The sequence below is a fragment of the Meles meles genome, chromosome 15 (assembly GCF_922984935.1).
Source record: "Meles meles chromosome 15, mMelMel3.1 paternal haplotype, whole genome shotgun sequence".
NCBI classification, from domain to species: Eukaryota; Metazoa; Chordata; class Mammalia; order Carnivora; family Mustelidae; genus Meles; species Meles meles.
In genome coordinates, this window is record NC_060080.1 from 60,944,202 (window position 1) to 60,960,932 (window position 16,731).

Genomic DNA, 16,731 nt, shown 5'->3' on the forward strand with positions numbered 1-16,731 from the left:
TAAAGTGTTATTGTATACTGTCTCTGTTCCATTCTGGTCTATGTTACTTTTGGGGCCTCTCTGCTTAGAGGACCCCTTTTTAATATTTCCTGTAGGGTTCGTTTGGAGATCACAAATTTTTTTAGTTTGTTTGTTCTGGAAGCTTTTTATCAATCCATCTATTTTGAATGACATCATAGCTAGATAAAGTACTCTTGGATGCATTTTTTTCTTGTTTAGCACCCTAAATATATCATGCTAGTCCTTTCTACTCTGCCAGGTCTCCGTGGAGAGGTCTGCTGCCAAGCTAATGTTTCTACCCTTGTAGGTTATAGACCTCTTGTCCCAAGCTGTTTTCAGGATTTTCTCTTTGTCTCTGAGATTTATAAGTTTTACATTAGATGTCAGGGTGTTGACCTAGTTTTATTGATTTTGAGGGGGGTTCTCTGTGCCTCCTGGATTTGATGCCTGTTTCTTTCCCCAGATTAGGGAAGTTCTCTGCTATGATTTGTTCCAATATACATTCTGCTCCTCTCTTTCTTCTTCTGGGGTCCCAACTGTTCTAATATTGTTTGCTTTATGGTATTACTTATCACTCAAATTCTCCCCTCATGATCCAGTAGTTGTTAGCTCTCTTTATCTCAGCTTCCTTATTCTCCATCATTTGGTCTTCTATATCACTAATTCTTTCTTCTGTCTCATTTATCCCAGCAGTTAGAGCCTCCATTTTTTTTTTTTTTAAGATTTTATTTATTTATTTGACAGAGAGAGAGGTCACAAGTAGGCAGAGAGGCAGGCAGAGAGAGAGGAGGAAGCAGGCTCCCTGCGGAGCAGAGAGCCCGATGTGGGGCTCGATCCCAGGACCCTGAGATCATGACCTGAGCCGAAGGCAGCGGCTTAATCCACTGAGCCACCCAGGCGCCCCTAGAGCCTCCATTTTTTAATTGTACCTCATTAATAGCCCTTTTATAGTCGGACTGGTTAGACTTTAGTTCTTTTACTTCTCCAGAAAGGGATTCTCTAGTGTCTTCTATGCTTTTTTTTCAAGCCCAGCCAGTATTTTTATAATTGTTATTCTGAACTCTAGCTCTGACATATTACTAATGTCCATATTGATTAGGTCCCTGGCAGTCAGTACTGCCTCTTATTCTTCTTTTTTGAAGTGAGCTTTTCCATTTTGTCATTCTGGCAGAAAGTGGTCACTTCTCTATTCGTAGAATTGCATCTATTATTCTCTTTGATCTCCGGTTGAATTTTCAGGTGTTCAGAATAATTTGATCCAGCTGAATTCCTGGAACTAGATGAAATTAAGGTGTCCTACTCCTCTGCATCGTGGACTCCTCTCATCTGGGAGTCACTTCTAATATCAAATGCTCCTTTGCTCTTTTCATGAAAAGACTACTATTTCTCTGTTGAATCACCCCTGCACCTTTGTTGAAATCAATTGACTATGTACATGTGAGTCTTTTCTGGACCGTTTTCTTGCATTGACCTGTGTATTTATTCTTTTTCAACTAACTGGGACTATAAACCAAATGATTTTGATTTGGTGGTTATATTGTGATCAGTGTGTTTCTGCATTAACTGGGATTAGAGACAGTAATCAGCATCCTATAAATAGAACACGAGATTAAGAATCAATAGAAATTAATTCTAGTACAAGTGCCATCATCAATGAACTGAAATCACATACTTCTATGTGTCTTGGGGATAATGATACCTATTGCATGTGATTGTTGAAGGCCAAGTGAGAAAACAGAAAAATTCCTTGAATGGGCTACAAAAAATACTTTTTCTAATTTTTCATTTAGAAGTCTAATTTTAAGTACTTGTAAATACCAGTTTCTATCATTTTCTCCACATCTGAATATTGAAACTTTAACCTAGGACTTTAAGCAAAACAAATAGTCTATAAAATCTGTATAAATCTGGTCTTGATCTGCATCCCTGAAAATTCATTATAGGAGTAAAGCACATGCAGTCAAAAGTTCCCCTCACTGTTCCCTGGGAATTTAGGCATTTTCATAGTAACTTCCATGCAGATTTTGCACTCTTCTCCCTCAGTCTATAGTATAAGTATTGAAATGTTAAACAAAGATCATCTTAAGAGTTAGGAACACTCATTAAAAAAAAGCGGGGGGGGGGGTGGAAAGGTGGGGTGGGGAGTTTCTTTTCAATTAGCAATTTTAGGAAATAACCGTGAAATTAGAAAAGATAAATAATTCAAGAATCCAATATCCTTTTACCAACTTTATCTTAAAAAAAAAATCAAATTAAGCCTGAGTGATGTCAGTTTAATTGCCAAAAACCAGTCAAACTGACCAGGAAATAATGCTATTAATTTTGCTGTACTTCTAGGGTGGTATATGGAAAGACCCAAACACTGCACCAACCCACCAGGTTTGTCACATACACTCCTTTCCTGGTGACTAGCTGTTTCTCATTCTTCTCTCTTTTTCTCTTATTTTCCTTCACAGTGTTTTAAAATTTTAATTTAATAATCAAACTACATAACACAGTTCAAATTCTCACAAAGAATTTTCTGGTTAAATAGTTCCTCTTCCTCTGAATTATACAGAAACATCTAGGTTAATTTTTGCCTTGAGTTACAATCTATCAAAAGTTTTACTCAGTGGGCTTTTATTAAAAACAAATTAACAACTAGGGGCACCTGAGTGGCTCAGATGGTTAGGCAGCTGCCTTCGGCTCAGGTCATGATCCTGGGGTCCTGGGATCAAGGCCCACATCGGGCTCTCTGCACAGCAGTGAGTCTGCTTCTCCCTCTCCCTCCATAATCTCTCTCACTTTCACTCTCTCTCAAATAAATAAATAAAATCTTTAAAACAAAAAACCCAAAAAAACCAAACTCTTGGTTACAGCTCAAGTCATGATCTCAGGGTCAGGACATCAAGCCCCAAGTGGGGCTCAGCATGGAGTCTGCATGAGATTCTCTCTTTTTCCTTCCCCCTCTGCCCTTCCCCTTGCTCATGCACGCTCTCTCTCTCCCAAGTAAATAAATACAATAAAATCTTGAAAGAAGAAGAAGAGGAGAAGAAGAAGAGAAGAAAGGTCCATCCGTTAAAAAACCAGGGAGGGAACTGAGACTCCTGGATAAAGTTACAACTTTCAGAACTTGTCCTCCTCAGCAAAAGGGTTAACAAGTAAAAAATCTGCTCTACCTAAGAGAAGGGAACAATGAGATCGCATGAGATACCAATTCCAAATTATAAAACACAGGAAGAAAAAAGCCACTGTGATGTTTAATTTTATGTGTCAATTTGGGCTAAGAGATAGCTGGTAAAACATTATTTTTGGTATGTATGTGCTGGTGTTTCTGGAAGAAATTAGCATTTGAATCAGCAGACTGAGTAAAGAAGATAGTCCTTCAACAATGTGGGTAGACATCGTTCAATCCACTGAGAGTCCAATAGTACGAAAAGGAGAAAGAAGGATGAATTCTCTAACTCTTGTCTTGATTTAGGAAATCCATCTTCTCCTGCTCTCAGACATGGGAGTTCATGGTTCTTAAGCCTTCAGCCTCAGATGGAGAATTATACCATTGGTTCCCTTGCTCCTTGGATCTTTGGACTCCGACTGAATTATATACCATGAGCTTTCCTGGTTCTCCAGCTTCAGATGACAGATCATGGGACTCTGGGTCTCCATAACTACATGAACCAATTCCTGTAATAAATCTCCTATCCACATAGCTGTGTATTATCTTACTGGTTCTGTTTCTCTAAAGAACCCTGACTAATACAATAACCATGAGTGAGAGTATGCAGAAACAAATCATAGAATTTAGGTCTTCAAGAACTTCACAAAATGGAGTAAGATACAGAATGAAGAACAATGTATCATTTTAAATGACCAGACAGCCTTGAAAAGGATCCAAATAGGATTTCTAGGAATGAAATATAATCACTAAATTCAAGTGGCTGCTCTAATTTCAAAGGAAAATGTTAAAAATGCCCACATTGATGTCCAAATTTACATAAAAGATTCTTAATTTAATTTGTGCATAAAAAATTCTAGCAAACACACATACCAAATTCTTTACCCCAAAATATTTAGAGTTATTAATGGAGCAACACTACTTTAAGGAATACAGTCCCATGCTCTAGAACTTAATAATTTGATTTTACTGTAAGAAGAGCTGTCTTGATCATTCATCTAATTATTTAAGAAATATTTACTAAGGACCTCCTATGTGCTTGGCAGATAATACATAAAATTAAGTAAGTTTTAACAACTCTCAGTATGAAAAGAGGTAATACTTGGCTTGCGATTGTAAAAGAATTTTATTTTTATGTTAAGGTTCAAATAGACTAAACAATGAAGAAATGCATGACTGGCAATCAGAATACTTTTGTCACTGATATACTGTCTCTCAATTTCTCATCTAAGTACTTTGCTCACTCTACTAACTTCCTAAAGAAACTGTTATACTAACACAAAAATAGAAGTAAATAAGCCTAAATGTGCTATACGGATAGAAGTAACCGGTCAAATAACATTTTAAAAGTAAAAGAATAAAAGAGTTATTCATGTGATTTGTCCTTTATTGGTGGATCATCTAAAATGTTTCAAGTGAAAATCCTAAAGGAAACCATTGGGAGACAATTCTCCATAGGTCTCTCACATTTCTAAACGTCTTATCAGCCAAAGCCCTGACTTCCTTTGTTCTAGACCATCTTTCAAAAATGATAGTAGAGTAAACAGCTCTGGTAGATATTCATCCTTTGGAAGAGACAGCAGGCTTGTTTACTATCTAGTATTTTCTTTATTATACATGCCTAGGGCTCAGGGTTTCTCTCCAACAACATAACCAACTGCATGTGCAGGTGTCACCTGACCCCTTAGCATCGCTCTGGTAGAACTGGAACTTGGGCAAATGGTGCAAATGCTGATGCTCTGGCTACAATCCCTACTACCATGAGTAAATAAAATCATTTGTCTTTGATCCAGGAACCTGCCAGCAACCATTGAACTGCAGCAGATTAACTTGTTAGTTTGCAAGTGGGGTAAAATCTCAGACTCTTCACCATTCTTGGGAGACAAGAATCACGGTAATTGGTATTCCTCAGGCAGCACAACACTCAAGTATACTGGGACACACTGTTTTGTGTTCACTAACTTTGTAGCAATCCAAATGTGCCATAGTGAACAATTTATTCAAATGTCTGTATTCTTCTGCTCCAAAATGGTCTTTGGTGACCTTCCAACTCAGTATTATAGACCTATCAAAACTCTTCAGCAGAGCTAACCCCACACATTATTTACATTATTTCATCATGAACAGAAATATTTAGGATTTAAATTCCTTATCCCTGGCTTTCCTTTGCTCTTTTGAAGAAAATGTTTTTATAATACTGGAAGCAACTAATGTTAGTATTTTAAACATTCTTTTAGGTCCAGAGAATTTGAGTTGTTAGAATAGAAAAAAATAGCCCATGAAAAGCAAAGTGTAAAGAACCATATAAATGTGAAGTTATTACGTTCTAAAACCTTATTAGCTAGAGATTCTTTTCTCATAAACACATGCCACCAGATGCAAGAAAATGTAGAGGAGGGGTGCTTCACTTGCTCAGTCAGTAGAGCACGCATCTCTTGACCTCAGGATTGTGAGCTCAAGACCCACACTGGGTGTGGAGCCTACTTCAGAAAAAATTATACAGGAGATGTATACAAGTACATGTTTGCTACTGGAAAAACAAGTCAAAAGTGCCGGTGTCAATTAGAGTGAGCTGATTATCCAGGGATGGTTCAGGTGTGATGTGTTTATGAGATTCACCTTTACTCAACAGCAGCTGGTTACACAGGTGTGCCTCTGTTGCTTGTTGTTTTGTATTGTAAATGGAAGACAATTGGTGGGCAATGTATTATCTTACTACTGGGTCATGATGACACAAATACCACAAGTAACAGATATGTTATAACAGCACCAGGATAATGTTTGAAGACTTTAAGAAGTCTCATAAATTCATAGGCTCCATAGGATGAGAAAAATGTAAAAATCTAAACTGCAACATTTTTTCTGTTGACCTCTGATGAGATTCAAATAATTTAAGTCTAAAAATTGAGTTAATTATAGAGATTAATTTTACTGATATTAATAGTGTTGGAATGTGTGTTTTGAAAGGTGAGACTGTAAGTATCAAGCACACTGTTCTACTTTCTTCCTTGTTCAAGGAATAGTCTCAATTTTCCATTAAGTACTATTTTTTGTTTTTCATCGAGCTATGTTACTTCTTCTATTCTCACAACTTAAATTCTATGGACTCAAATGGATGTTTCAAATACTAACATTACTTGCATAAAACATTTTAAAAACACATCTGGTAATACTAGAAGGGCTAGACAAAGCCATATGAGAATACTGATAAAACTAAAAATATAAATGAACAGGGACACTTTTTTCTTAAGTAGGAAATGAAAAATTAAATACATATTGGAATCATAAAAAAAACACCTGGTCATTGTAAGAGCTGGACTATAGGTCTCTTGCCATCCCACTCACACACAGGTTTTTCCCCTATATTATATTGCCTTCTCATTTCTAATTTTTAGTAATGAGTATAGAATATCAATAAGACTATGTCTTGGTGCCTAGAATGGTCAAGGAGAAGAAGCCTAAGTTATTGCGTGGAGGCCTCTAACCCATGCTCTTCTCAAAAAATAGCTTTAGTTGGCCTTCCCCCTTTTTTGTTCAAACCAAATAAAAGTATTCCACTTCCGGGGCACCTGGGTGGCTCAGTGGGTTAAGCCTCTGCCTTCAGCTCGGGTCATGATCTCAGGGTCCTGAGATCGAGCCCCACATTGGGCTCTCTGCTCAGCAGGGAGCCTTCTTCCCCCTCTCTCTCTCTATCTGCCTCTCTGCCTACTTGTGATCTCTCTCTCTGTCAAATAAATAAATAAAATCTTTATAAAAAAAAAGAAAGTGTTCCACTTCCACTAATGGTGGAGTTCCTTTATTTAACCTACCATCTCACAGATGAGAATTAAAAAAACTGGCCAAAACTAAACAACAAGATCTAACTTTCTGAAGGCAATGAAAAACAACAGCAGACAGAAATTGCTGGGGTGTCAACATCTAAGAATGGCTGAAAGAGTTTGTTGTGTCCCAACCCTCTTTTTAAATTTTAAACAGCTTTTCCCTGAGGGTAGGCTCCAGTAAATGCTGGGTTGGAAGCTAAAATTCAGAAATCTTCAGTTTTTCTGGCTTCAGGAACCAAGAGGACGGAGTTTGAGGTTATCATAACACCCAGAAATTAAGGGAAAATCCTTTAAAAAAAAAAAAAACAAAAAAAGAAATAGCTACCAGGTTGCCTGAGTGGCTCAGTTGGTTGGGCATCTGCCTTCAGGTCAGGTCATGATGCCAGGGTCCTGGGATCAAGCTCCACATTGGGATCCCTGCTCAGGAGGGGGCCTGCTTCTCCCTCTCCTGCTACCCCTGCTTATGTTCTCTCTCTCCCTCATCAGGTGAACGAATAAAAAGACAGCTACAGAGGCAACTGGGTGGCTCAGTCATTAAGCATCTGCCTTTGGCTCAATTCATAATCCTGGGGTCCTGGGATGGAGCCCTGCATCAGGCTCCCTGCTCAGTGGGAAGCCAGCTTCTCCTTCTCCCATTCCTCTTCGCTTGTGTTCCCTCTCTTGCTGTGTCTCTATCAAATAAATAAAAATCTTTTTTTTTTTAAAGATTTTATTTATTTATTTGTGAGAGAGAGTCAGTGAGAGAGAGCATGAGCATGGAGAAGGTCAGAGGGAGAAGCAGACTCCCCGTGGAGCTGGGAGCCCAATGCGGGACTCGATCTTGGGACTCCAGGATCATGACCTGAGCCGAAGGCAGTCGTCCAACCAACTGAGCCACCCAGGCGTCCCAATAAAAATCTTTTAAAAAATAAAATAAAAAGACAACTAGAGAGAAAAGTCCTACATTGTGCACACAAAGATTACTGAACTCACTGACAAGTAAACTGCATGCACGGGACAGATCTAGGCAGCTCAGAGAAAGCTGAAAGATCTGAACAGAAGTTTTAGCTGCTACCCATTGCAGGGGAATCTGATGTTGGATACAGCCAAGTTAATTGCCTAAGAACACACACACACACAAAATCAATATTCCTCAGAGACTCATAATAAAATCCACAGTATTTATGATACATTATTCACATGTCCATTATAAAATAAAATTATTAGACATATGAAGAAACAAGAGGTTTCTCCAGAAACAGGAAATGTAACATACTCAAAAGAAAAGACAGTGGATAGAGACTAAACTGGAAAGCCCAATTGCTGGAATTAGCAGATACAACTATGATACCTACACTTAAAAATGTAAAGAAAAGGATGTTTGAAAGTAACGAAGAGATAGAAAATCAGCAGAGAAACAGAAACTATAAAATAGAGAAACTGAAATTCCAAAACTAAAAAATTTAGTAACTGAAGTAAAAATTCAATAAATGGTCAAAACAGCAGATTGGAGATAAAAGAAGAGTCAGTTAACTTGAAGGCAGATTAATAGAAAACATCCAGTTTGAAGCACAGAGGGGAAAAAAGAGGGGGGAAAGAAAGAAACAGAGGAACAAATAGTACAACATTAAAACTTTTAACATATGTGTAAATGGACTTCCATAAGAAAAATGAGGCAGAGAAAGTACTTGAAAAAAAATTAAGTTTCCCAAATTTTTTGAAGACATAAATAACAAATTCAAGAAGAACAATAAATTGCAAGAATAACTACAAAGAAATCCATACCTACATATATCATGTTGTATGATATATGTCATACATATATGTATATATACATATTCAAAATGTGGAAAGATAAACATAAAGAGAAAAATTGGGAAAGTAGTCAATGAAAAACGGCACATGACATAATACACATGACAACTGACATCACACTGGAAAGAATGGAATCTAAAACAATGGAACAATAGATGTAAAGTCCTGAAAGAAAAACACAAAATTCCATATTCAGCTAAAATATCTATCGAAAATAAATATGAATAAAGATATATTTTCAGACAAACAAAACCCAAGCAAATTCATTGCCCACATAACCTGCACAATATAAAATGCTACAGGAAATTCTTCAAACTAATGAGAAAGTAAACCAGATGTAGAAATAGATCTTCAAAAAGAAATGAAGAGCAATGAAGTAGTAAAAATATGGTTAAATATAAGGCTATGTTTTAGTGTTCCTTCTTAGGAATACATGTGACTACTTAAAGCAAAAGTTGTAAATATTGAAATATGGGTCTTACCACATATGAAGATGAAAAGCTATACTAACTACTGCATAAAAGATGAGACACGAACAGAATTCTATAGTTGTAAGTCATTTTCTATACAAAATGGTACAGTTTCACTTTAAATATACCATGAAAAGTTAAGGATATATAATGCAATCCCTACTATAACCCCTTTAAGAGATGTAGCTAAAAAGACAACAGAGAAATTAGAATTCTCAAAAAAAAAAAAAAAACAATAACAAAAACCCAACAGATGGAGATAACCAGGGGGAAAAAGCAAAACACTAAACAAAAATGAATAAGAACTTCAAAAGCAGAACTAACCTATACATGGTTTACAACAGATGCATCTTCAAAGATGAAGATAGGTCAAAAGAAATGTTTTTATGCAAAAAAATAAGCATAACAAGGCTGGGGTGGCTATATTAATATCAGATAAAATAGACTCAGAGTACTATAGAAAGTGATACATTTCATAATGAAAAAATGGGCAATTCATCAGAAGGATATAATTATAAGTGTGTATATGTCTGTTACAAATCTTCAATCTACAAGAAGAAAATCTGAAAGAGTTATATGGAAAAAATATATATATTTTTAAAACTCTCAACTATGAATGTGAACTTAACACCAATCTCATAGTAACTGAAATAATGGCTAGACAAAAAAAAATCAGTTATGGATACAGATGTGAACAGGACTATTAGCCACCTTAATCTAAATAACATTTGTAAAATACTCCAGACAACATGTCTTTTCAAGTGTGCATGGTCTAATTCAACAGTATAGACCAAATACCAAGCCAGAAGTTGAGTTTCACTAAATATCAGAGGATTTACTGAAAATATATATTAGAATTATATAGAATATGTTCTTTGAATAAACTGAATTAAATCATTAAGTATTTAATAACATGCCTAACAGAACATCAAGTATTTGGAAGTCAAGCATAGTATTTTTAAAGATATTACTTATTTATTTGTCAGAGAGAGAGAAAGATCAAGAGAACAAGAAAGGGGAGTGGCAGGTAGAGGAAGAAGCAGGCTCCCCACTGAGCAGGGAGCCTGATGTGGGACTCTATCCCAGGACTCCGGGATTATGACCTGAGCCGAAAGCAGATGCTTAACTGACTGAGCCACCCAGGCATCCCTAAGCATATTTTTAAATAAACCATGAATCAAGAAGAAATCACAGTAGTTTGAAAAAATAGTATTTTGAACTGAATAATGAAAACGCAACATACGAAATTTTATGTTAAAGTTTAAAACAAAGCTCAAAGAGAAAATAATAGCTTTAAATGGAATTCTTCATAAACACAAATGCAAAAAACCTTAATGGAACATTAGCAAAGCAAATTCAGCAATATATTAAAAAGGTAATATATCTTGAGCTAGGAATACAAGGTAGTTTAACATAAGATCACACACATAGGGGCGCCTGGGTGGCTCAGTGGGTTAAGCCTCTGCCTTCGGCTCAGGTCATGATCCCAGGGTCCTGGGATCAAGCCCTGCGTCTGGCTCTCAGCTCAGCAGGGAGTCTGCTCCCCCCACCCCTCTTCTGACTGTCTCTCTGCCTACTTGTGACTTCTGTCAAATAAATAAATAAAATCTTCAAAAAAAAAATAGTATCACCCTCAATTACAAAAAAAAGATCACACACATATACATATACAGATATCTGTTTATGATAAATGAAGTTCTATGTTAGGTGAATTTATGATTTTTTAAAAAAATCAGAATAGCAATTGTTTTGGGGGGTTGGAAATAATTAGAAAGAGGCAAAGTAACTTTCTAATGTGACGGAAATCTGTATTTTGATAGGGAATATCAAGTGTAATTTATATTTAAGACTTAAGCACTTCTGTGCATGCATAGTCTACCTAAAAAAAACAAAAAACAAAAAACATATCTAGTTAATGGAACATATACAAAAGAATTTAGGAAGCATACTGATGCCTACAACTTACTTTTTTTTTTAAGATTTTATTTATTTATTTGACAGAGAGAAATCACAAGAGAGGCAGGCAGAAAGAGAGGAAGGGAAGCAGGCTCCCTGCTGAGCAGAGAGCCCGATGTGGGACTCGATCCCAGGACCCTGAGATCATGACCTGAGCCGAAGGCAGAGGCTTAACCCACTGAGCCACCCAGGCGCCCCCTACAACTGACTTTTGAAAAATACTTAAAAAATCAGTCAGGGTGTTGGGATGGTTCAGTTAAGTTAATCATCCAACTCTTGATTTTGGCTCAGGTGATATCAGAGGGTCCTAAGACTGAGCCCGGCACTGGGCTCTGCACTCAGTGAAGAGTCTGCTTAAGATTCTCTCTCTTTCCCTTTCCCTCTGCGCCTACTTCCGCTCATGCATGCTCTCTCTTTCTGTCCTTCTCTCTAAAATATAGAAATAAAACCATTAAAAAATAGGTGGAAGGGTGTCTGGGTGGCTCAGTCCTTTGAGCCTCCTCCCACTCTTGGTTTCAGCTCAGGTCAAGATCTCATAGTCATGGGACTGAGCCCTGCATCAGGCTCTATGCTGAGTGTGGAGTCTGCTTAGGATTCTCTCTCCTGCTCACACACACTCTCTCTCTCAAATAAGTAAATAGATAAAATCTTTTAAAACATTTTAAAAATTAAAAAAAAAAAAGGTGGATGGGTGGAGAGAGAGTGATAAAGCAAAAACAGCAAAATGTTTTCCACAGTGGGTATACAGGTGTTGCCAGCATACTTCAACTTTTTTGTATGTTTAAAATTTTTTCATAACAAAATTCATGGGGAAATTACTTTCAAAAAAATCAAGGCAGATGGGCAGCCATCTGTGGTATGTAGACTTAACTGTGTGGTAGAAAGACCTAATGACAGGTTTGCATTCTTCTACCCCATTCATGATACACAGAACTATGTTTCTTAAAATTTGGTTAACATGTCCACTAGTTCCTTGGATTTATTTTAGATTTATAATGTGTTGTCTTTCATTTTTTAGGTACAATAACTCTGCATTGTCTTGGGAAAGTTATTTAAATTCATTTAAATTTCTGAATACAAAATTACTTTTAAAACACTTAGAGATATCTGAAAAGTGCTCCATGAGTAGGAAATGTGCCTTTCAGCTTGCCTTAGAAGTATTTCTAAAGGATCCACAATTTAATAAAGGACATTAAAATGCTTGGTTTTCCAAGCCTCATTTTATTTATCTTTTTAAAAGATTTTATTTTTAAGTAATCTCTGAACCCAAAGTGGGACTCAAACTCACAACCCTGAGATCAAGAGCCCCATGCTCCACAGACTGAGCCAGTCAAACACTCTTCTAGCCCTCATTTATTTTAAGATTTTTATTTATTTATTTGACAGAGAGTAAGAGAGCACAAGTAGGGGGAGCAGAAGAGGGAGAAGAAGAAGCAGGTTCCCCACTGAGCAGGAACTCAAGCCCAGGACCCTGAGATCATGACCACAGCCAAAGGCAGCCACTTAACTGACAGCCACCTAGGCACCCCAAGGCCTCACTTTAAATGAACAGAAATTAAAATGAAACATTCTTCAATATGTAACTACTCTAGGGACATAAAAAATATGACAACCATAATACCTCATTCACATTGAGCTCTTTTCTCTGTGGTCAAGGGTATATCAATGTGATATCCATAGACATGACCATTGCTTCTTGAAATTTGATCAAATGTGTTTCCAATGTCTTGCTGCACTATATTATGGCCAAATCAACCACTTCATTCTTCCTTGAAATTAAATTGCTGAAACAATTCCCTATGATCTCACTGAGCTAATTCAGACAACTGAAAAGGCAGGACTGGCCCTCTCTATTTTTTTTACTCAGAGTCCCAATCTCAGAGTCAGCTTGTTAGTCTCCAAAATACATTCAGATCATCAGGAGTTGAGAATATTGTTTCTCTCATCCACTGGAAAAGCAAAATGGAAGCATCAGCCCATTTCCTTTCTTTGTACAAAGCCCTATTAATAAAAATATGACACTTAAAAAGAAATATAAGTACTTCTCAAAATACAGGGACAGGGGTGCCTGGGTGGCTCAGATGGCTAAGCATCTACCTTCAGCTTATGTCATGACTCCTAGGTCCTGGGATCAAGCTCCGCATCAGGCTCCTAGCTCAATGAGAAGCCAGTTTCTCCCTCTGCCTCTCCCCGCCGCTGCTCATGAGCTATCTCTCTTTCTCTCTCTCTCTCAAATGAATAAATAAAATACTTTTTAAAAATACAGGGACAAATTATTTCCCATTAGCTGTTCTTGGTTTTCATTTCTTTTCCAGGGATCCGAATTTCTCTTGATTCCATATTCTGTTTCTATGGATAGTATTCTGCCTTACATGCCCTGCATTACAAGGAAAACTTTTCTATTAAAACTATTTGTGTCATTTTTTCCCCCTGTAATCGCTCCCACACTCATCTCCTCTCATTATTTTGTGACTTTTATTTTAATGCTCTGGTGCATTCAGGAGCACACACCTTTCTAAGGAGGTGAGGTGGGCATCGGAATTTAAACATTGAGAATGATACTTTTAAGTAAGTCTAGGTTTCATGCCCAGGAGTCTGAAGACTAGTAGAAGGATCTTCCATTAATATGACTTCTGATCAGCTGTCTCTTTGGACCAACAATTAAGAAATTGTAGTGATTAGTGAGAAAACATATTGCACTGATATATGAAAATCAGAAAAGAGAAGAGCTGTAAGAATACACTTACAAAGCTTCTGTCAGTTCTGTTTTTCCCCCCGTATCTTAGTCTACCATAACCAAACTTATTAGTAATATCCCAAAGATATTATGCTAAAATTGGGATATTTGTCTTAAAATTTTTTCTACTCGATGACAGTGGATGACACAGAAATCATGAACAGTGCGACAAACTGCTAGTTGTTCCTCAATATCCACTGTCCCTTCCATAGTAATAAATGGATATGTAGCTACCCAGAATAAAAAGAACTTGTCTTTCCCTTCTTCCTTGCAGCTAAGAATGACCATGTGACTAAGTTCTAACCAAGAGGATGTAAGTGGAAAAACAGCTGTGGCAGCTTCAAAGAATCCTACGTAAAGGCCAGAAAATATGTACCTTTGCCCCTTTCTTCTTTGACCCTTACCTGCGATGTGAATATAATAGCTTCCTGGGTCATGAGAACAAGGATCACACCCAAGGGACAATGGAATGATCCAATGGAAAAGTCCAGGACTCTGAGGTCTGTGAAGAACAGGGCCTATCTTGGGACTTCCACATAAAAGAGAAATAAACTTTTCTCTTTTTAAAGCTTTTGTTAATTTGGATTTCTGTGAAAGACAGCTGAACTTAATACCAACTAACAGAATAAGTTAGGAAAAAGAGAATAGTAGAAGTTCCTTTTTTTCCCCTTTTTTTGTAGGGGAGGGGCAGAGGGAGAAGGAGAGACTCTTTTTTTTTTTTTTAAAGACTTTATTTATTTGACAGAGATCACAAATAGGCAGAGAGGCAGGCAGAGAGAGAGAGGAAGGGAAGCAGGCTCCCCACTGAGTGGAGAGCCCGATGCGGGGCTCGATCCCAGGACTCTGAGATCATGACCGGAGCCGAAAGCAGAGGCTCTAACCCACTGAGCCACCCAGGCGCCCCGGAGAGAGAGAATCTTAAGCAGGCTCCATGTCCTGTCCTGATGTGGGGCTCGATCTCACAACACTGAGATCATGACCTGGGCCGAAATCAAGAGTTGGATGCTTAATCGACTTAGCCACAGAGGTACCCTGACATTCCTTTTCATTGAGCTGTACAGTCATTCCCCTAAAGAATGAGATGATATATTCTCTAGGAAAGGACATGAAGAATCTTTAATTACTATTCCTTCAGTATAATAGATCTGAAGAGCTGTTTGTATAGCATAAATTAAGAGACCTTTAAAGAGGGAACTCAGCTAAGTGAATGAGCTTAAGTCTTTGGCATATTCACAGAATGCTGATAGTTGCTATGAAGCTTAATCATGTTGAATATTTGACAGAGTACATGAGCTTACCAAACCATTAACAGGCTTTACAGAACATATGGCTTTAAAAACCTCTGGACTATTCACAGTGTGGCTTTAATCAATTCCAGGAGGCTCAAACGGAACCAATTATGATATAACCATAGGAGACATAAAAATCAATTTCTGAAAGAGCCACAACTAAGAAAATCTGCAAAAAAAAAAAAAAAATCACTCTCAGCATAACAGGGCTAAACAACCAATGGTATACGTATGTAATCACTTTCAGAAATTCGTCAATTTAAAGAAAGTATCAAGAGGCTTGAAAGACTCAAATGTCATAGAAAACAAAGACTGAAGCTAAAAGTGGAAGAAAGTTTTTTTTTATAAATCACTGACTTAGACTAACAAGATGCAATATGAAAAAATGGTGAACTTTCCAGCATAGCAATAAAATTTCTTACAACTCTATAAAATGACTCTACAATTTTTAAAAAACTTATGCTTTCTACAAATCACAAATTGGGATCAGAGAAGTCTATATGAATCACTGAAGCTTCAGAGGACTCAAATGTTTAGAAGTTAAATGGACTTTTAAAATAATCAAAAAATCAGGGCACCCGGGTGGTTCAGTCAGTTAAGCATCTACCTTTGGCTCAGGTCATGATCCCAGTCTCCTGTGATGGGCTCGGCATCAAGTTGGGCTTCCTGCTCAGTGGGAAGTGTGCTTCTCCCTCTGCCCTCCTCCCACTTGTGCTCAGTCTCTCTCAAACTCTCCCTCTCACAAATAAATAAAATCTCAAAAAAAAAAAAAAAAGAAAAGAAAAAAGAATAAAAAACTCCAAAGTATAAACTTTGTCAATCTAGAAGCCTATCAGAGATATACTGAGCTTACCTAAGGTGAGTAGGTTAATATAAATAAACTGCATCAAAAGCATACAGCAGAGGGTACTTTCTCTAGCAATCTGTAAATTTCTTTATAATCTTCTCACTAGAGTGTTTCTGAACCAGTAACATAAGTAAATGGAAAATAAGAATCACAATCACAAATATTCAACTCACCGATTTTCAGTAACTGCATATTTCAGTAACTATATTTAAATTTCACATTTGTTGCTGCTCTTCCAGTTACAAGGAAGAAAAGTTAGTTCCTTAATGAAAAAAGGCATGTCCAATTTCAAATAGAAATGGCATGTTCTTTGACTAGGTCAAGTTCCAAAGTATCGGTCATACATCTCCAAGGAGAAAGAAAATTAAATGTAAAAGAAGAGGCAGACTTTCCTCAGCTTTGTTTTCTCCAACGGTAAGAAATATATTTTTAACCACCGCGTGACATAAGTCATCTTACAAAATGAAGTCTTTACAGCAAAGCATGTGATCCTTTATCCTTCTCAGCAGGCCTCTTCCTAAGTGATAAATTCTTTCCTAAACTGAATTATTCAAAGCTCAACGATAAAATGCATTAGGAGAGAAGAGAAGGAAAGTGAGAAAAAAAAAATAAAGAATGTTTTCCCCTTCCTTTTTTTCAATAAAAACAGATGCAAAACTGTAT

General features: G+C 37.1%; 1 protein-coding gene across 4 annotated transcripts in view; it reads right to left on the reverse strand.

The window, feature by feature from the left end:
• The window catches only part of COMMD1 (copper metabolism domain containing 1), a 218,550-nt gene that overhangs the window by 87,965 nt on the left and 113,854 nt on the right, over positions 1 to 16,731 (reverse strand). The window lies entirely within an intron of this gene.